The sequence below is a fragment of the Monopterus albus genome, unplaced genomic scaffold (assembly GCF_001952655.1).
Source record: "Monopterus albus unplaced genomic scaffold, M_albus_1.0 scaffold497.1, whole genome shotgun sequence".
In the NCBI taxonomy this organism is placed as follows: Eukaryota; Metazoa; Chordata; class Actinopteri; order Synbranchiformes; family Synbranchidae; genus Monopterus; species Monopterus albus.
This window is the reverse complement of record NW_018128377.1, coordinates 164,851-170,159: the sequence shown is the minus strand read 5'-3', so window position 1 is coordinate 170,159 and position 5,309 is coordinate 164,851.

The window sequence follows — 5,309 nt, the reverse complement described above, 5'->3', positions numbered from 1 at the left end:
GAAGTTTATCTACTATGGGATGGAGCCCACGTGCTGTGTTGAGATATGATAGTCCTGGTATGTAACCCTCACCCCTGGCAGAATCTATCGCTGAAAGAAGGTCCCCAAGGTCACGTAGTAGATGAGGGTCCTTGTTTGCAATTCTGGGAAAGGATTCTAGCCTGTCGAACAGTGCCTTCTCCAAAGCTTCTGGGGAGCCGTAGCACTCGTGTAGCCTGCTCCACACTTTGTCAAGGCCTAAAGAAGGGTTGTTAATATGGACCGCTCGTAAGCATTTTGCATGTTGTGACGATTCATCTCCCAACCATTTGATCAACAAGTCGAGCTCTTCACTAGCTGTCAGATTAATGGTAAATAATGTATACTTAAAAGACAGTGACAAAATACAGATGAAAGCTTATAAAAAAAAACTGTCTGAAGAGTTCATTGAGCTCAATAAGTTAGTGCTGCTTTATTTCAGGTGTGAGCCTAAGTTAGCAAGCTGCCAGGATTCCACTCAGAAAACTATGAAGTGGACTGAAGACAAAACTATACATGGAGCTGCTGTTGACACATGATAAAGATGACACCTATGATCAGTATTTCAAATGTGTACTAGTTAACATCTTTCCTTTTCAGGGTTTTATCTTGTTTACTTGTGTAAAGAAAGGTACAGTTTTCAATATAAAGCATTATGCAAATGTTATAGGTAGCTGTGCAGGGGAATGCAGGGGAATAGACAGCTACATTCTAAGGACATGCTGTGGTACAACCTGTCTACAATTGCAGGGGTCTTCATAACACACATCATTCCCTCCGACTTGTTCATATCTAAACTGCAGTCTGACATCACCCGGAAAGCTGCTGAGGAAAGCAAATAACCAAAGTTGTCCATTTTACTTTTTAACCTCGGGGTGTAATATATGTAGATGCAATATTTTTCTATGTGATTTTTGTATTGTTTTTAAATTTTTGTACCTATGTCTGCTTATTGGATGACTTCACTATGTGGAGTTCAGTTTAGTGACTACAATAGAGTTTACAGTAAGTGTACCAAAAGCAAGTGTACATGACCCACACAGCCTCATTAAATGTAACAGTAATGATGAGCATAGTCAAAGACAAGAATCTTACAAGGAGATTTTGAAGTGTACTTTTTTTTTTCTCATCTGCTCTTCTGTGTGCAATAGCTTTAAGTCTGGAGTAGTATTTTACCTTACCAGAAATACGGTCAATATCTGAAACTAGGGGTGTGATGATACACAATATTGGGTTCACAAGAATAAGATGAGACAATATTTTAATACTATTTTTAAGAAGTCTTAAATGACAAAATATATGACTGGAAAATTAATATTTTATTCAACTGAAATTCACAAAATGCAAAACACTGTAGGCACATTTTGAAATGTTTTAACTAGCCATACTGTAATCAGTGTCACTTTAGTTTTATTTTCTGAGTATGAATTATCATTTGCAGTAAAATACAGAACAATATACAAGCACTTCTCTCCTGTATGATTTTACATGAGTCTTTTCAGACCTTATACCTGCGCATGAACTATGCATGAGCTTCTAACTAATGCTATGTGTGACCTTCCATGCTATTTTAACCCTCACCACCACCAAACTGGACGGTGACATCATCCGGCAAAGGAGCTGTGTTGACCATTTCTGTATGGGGATGATGGGGATGTGGAAGCTCACAGACTCTTTTGTTTTACCTTAAATGCATGAACATTCACTGCTATTCACTGTCGAGTTTGGGCCACAATTAATTAACACACCATAATGACATGCCATGCATTTTCATTAATACTGGATGTTAAACAATGTTTCTTTATCTATCAGTGCCGAGGCACTGGTGGTAGAATTGGTGCTAAGGTGGAGTAGGCTATGTTAGCAGCATGGCTAACCAAAATATAATGAAAACGTACGGGCTGGAAATCTGAATGAAGCCACTCACTTCAACATGTCACAATGTGGCCTTATCATGCATGCCTATAACACTCCCCTGCAACCCCTCATCTCCCGACTGACTCAGCTCCATGGTGTTAAAACAGAGCAGGGAGGTGTTTTTTTGCCAGATTAATAATGTGAACGCAAGGTCACACTCATACTGGCTACTGCTCTGGTTTTGTTATGTACTGATATCACAAGACAGCTTTTACCTTCATGAGAAATATTGTCACATTTTAATATCGCAAGATTTCGGAGCATGAGATCTTGTCACACCCTTGCAGACAGTGGTGGACTCAACACACTGGTGGCAACATGCATTTTGAAGGGCCACATGTCCAGCAGGCACTGGGATGCATATCCTGAAGCAACAGACAAACAAGTATGTCAAATGGCAAAATACATCATAAAAAACACATTTTTGTATAATCATGTATATACTGTATGTGGCATTGGTACAACATTCAAACATACTGTATCTTTAGCATGGTGCAGCCTGTTGCTTACTGAAAACTGGAAACGTGTGTGTAAACAGACAGTGCTGATTCAGAGAAAGAGGAAAAAGGACTGTCAGGAAACTGCTCTTCATGGACTTCGGTATGGCCACACACGTTCCCTACCTCCCATCATTGTTGCCGTTGCTCAGCGAGGGGGTTTGTCCAGGTGCAGGCTGCCCAGGCCATGGTTTGTCCTATATGTCAGCACTGTGGGGCAGCCTGTCTGAAGGTCATGGCGCGCCTAACCCTGTGGCACTGCCATCCGTGGCTGCACCAGTCAGACCGAGGGGGCTGAGGGTACTGCCATCTCCATGATGTGAGTCATCTCACTCACTCCACCTCATCAGATGCCTGCTGCAGGTGAGTAATGGCTTACTGGAGGTGCAGGTCAAAAATTCAGTTGGGACTGTGGGGCCCTCCAGCAGATCTGCTCCAGCATCTGTGATGTGCAGCCACATGTTGCACTGAATCATTGTTGCCCAGGCCGTGATGCGTGCCATTGTCACTGCTGCAGCAGAGGAGAGAATCATTGTTGCTGCTATGGCTTTCCCAATTTCCTCTGCTGCCTCTGCGGGAAGAGCCTCGGGCTAGGCAGTGGTGGAGGAGATGGATGCAGAGAGGAGTGCCACATTGTTAATTGCCACACCTGCCTGGGATGCACATTGGTGAATGCAGTCCAAAAGGTGGGCAGTGAACTGGTCCTGTGGGAGCAGAGGAGTGGGCCACCTCCTGCCGAAGAACATCACCTTGGGGAGCAAAACTGAGGAGATGCTTGTCTCCATTGGCAGAACAGCAGGGAAGCTGAGGTCTGTCAGTCCCTGCACCCTAGTAAGGGACTTGAGGAAAGCGACTGCAGCCTGTAGGCTCCTAGGCCACTCGACTGCCTCCGAGAAGAATGGGCGGATGGCAGGAAACTCGGGCCAGACAGGGGGGTGCTTGCTCTGCTGCTTCGTTCAGTAGAAGTCACCCATCATGTCAGATGGGGGAGGAGCTGGGGCATCCAGCAGGAGAGGAATCCCCTTACGGTCTGCTGCCCTCCTGAAGATGTCTGGCAGATTGAGGAGCAGAGCCCTGAAGGCTGGAGGCTGACCGGCAGCAGGAGCATACTGCTGAGCTGGAGGGAGCTCATCTCCGCCAGCATCCATGTTGGCCAATGGGTCGAGGGGACAGCCGGGGGAGCCAGTGATGGAGGGAAGTGAGCCAGTGAACTCAGGCCCATCTGCACTACCTATGGCAAGGAACTCCGGGGGGTCATCCACCAGTAGATCGTCAACGCGGTTCGCCCAGCTGCCGTCGTCATCAGGATCACACTCTCTGTTGGCCACAGTCCGGCGCTGCTTCTCCACTGCAGGCAAGCAAGCACAGAAGGGGTAAGTGACCCAGGGGAAGAGTGCCAGCTTGGCGTGCTCCATGCCAAGGCAGACCTCAACAAAAGTCGCAATGACACAACTCTCTAAAGTTGAATATGCAGGAAATACAGCTAACTAGCTAACTTGCCTTTACCAAGGGGTTCAATGTGTCAGCACAGATTAGATGCACATCTTGCAGCCAGCACTGAAACTGTCTGTGGGCATCCAGCGATTTACCATGTTTGAACTCTGGTACAGTGAACATTACAGTATGCCCCAAGACCAGGAGCACATCCAAGTGGCCGAGAGTTAGTGAGCCATTAGCTAGCTACTGTAGCTGACTGGAGAGCTCCTTGTTTCCACCTCAGATCCTAAACGAGGTCATAATAATCATTCATCATCAATTAATTAAATGAATATTGTATAAATATATTTCACCAATATCTATTTTATATCTATATCACCAAAATCTAACTTAAAGCATCAATTCATATCCATCACAGCACATCCATGAGGCTTCATGAGTCAAGAATGAAGTCCAATTGATTTCTTTTTAATGGATTTTAATGGTGGGTTGGCAATGAATGGAGTCATTATATCCTTTGCTCAAAGCATTATGCATGCAACCCCTTGACGTATTTTTGACCTTTTTGAAAGGTACATACTGACATAGCTACTTGTCACAGATAAAACTAGAAGCAAGAGGGATTGCAGTAGGAAGCTGTATGAGGAGTGAAAATAATATGACATTGTCTTATGTGGTCACAGAAAGCTGCTGGAACTGTTCATTTATGCCAAAATAAATAGTTCTGTAAACTTCTTTATCTGCATTGTAGAAAGCAGGAGCAATGGGCTGCCGGTTAATTTTGAACAAAACTGATACTTTTCAGGAACAATATACCTGTGATGACTCATTAAACGCAACATGTTTAAAGGTTATCAGCCCTATAGCAATAAGCATATTATTAGGCCTTTTCTATGGATGCTATTTGATAGTTATAACGTGGAAATCTTCTTGTAAGAATTTCCATCATTTACTTCAAACAGCTCCACTTCTTCTTCTTCTTCTTTCAGCTGTTCCTATTAGGGGTCACCACAGCCAATCATCTGTTTCCTCCTAACTCTATCCTCGGCATCCTCTACTCTCGCCCCAATTAACTTCATGTCCTCTTTTAGCACATCCATATATCTCCTCTTTGGCCTTCCTCTTGACCTCTTGCCTGGCAGCTCCATCTCCAACATCCTTCTACCAATATAACCACTATCCCTCCTCTGCACATGTCCAAACCATCTCAATCTGGCCTCTCTGACCTTGTCCCCAAAACAACCAACCTGAACTGTCCCTCTGATGTGCTCATTCCTAATCCTGGCCATCCGGGTCTCTCCTAAAGAGAACCTCAACATCTTCATCTCTGCTACCTCCATCTGTGCCTCTTTTCCTCACTGCTACAGTCTCTAACCCATACAGCATAGCTGGTCTCACTACTGTCTTGTACACCTTTCCTTTGATTCTTGCTGCCACTCT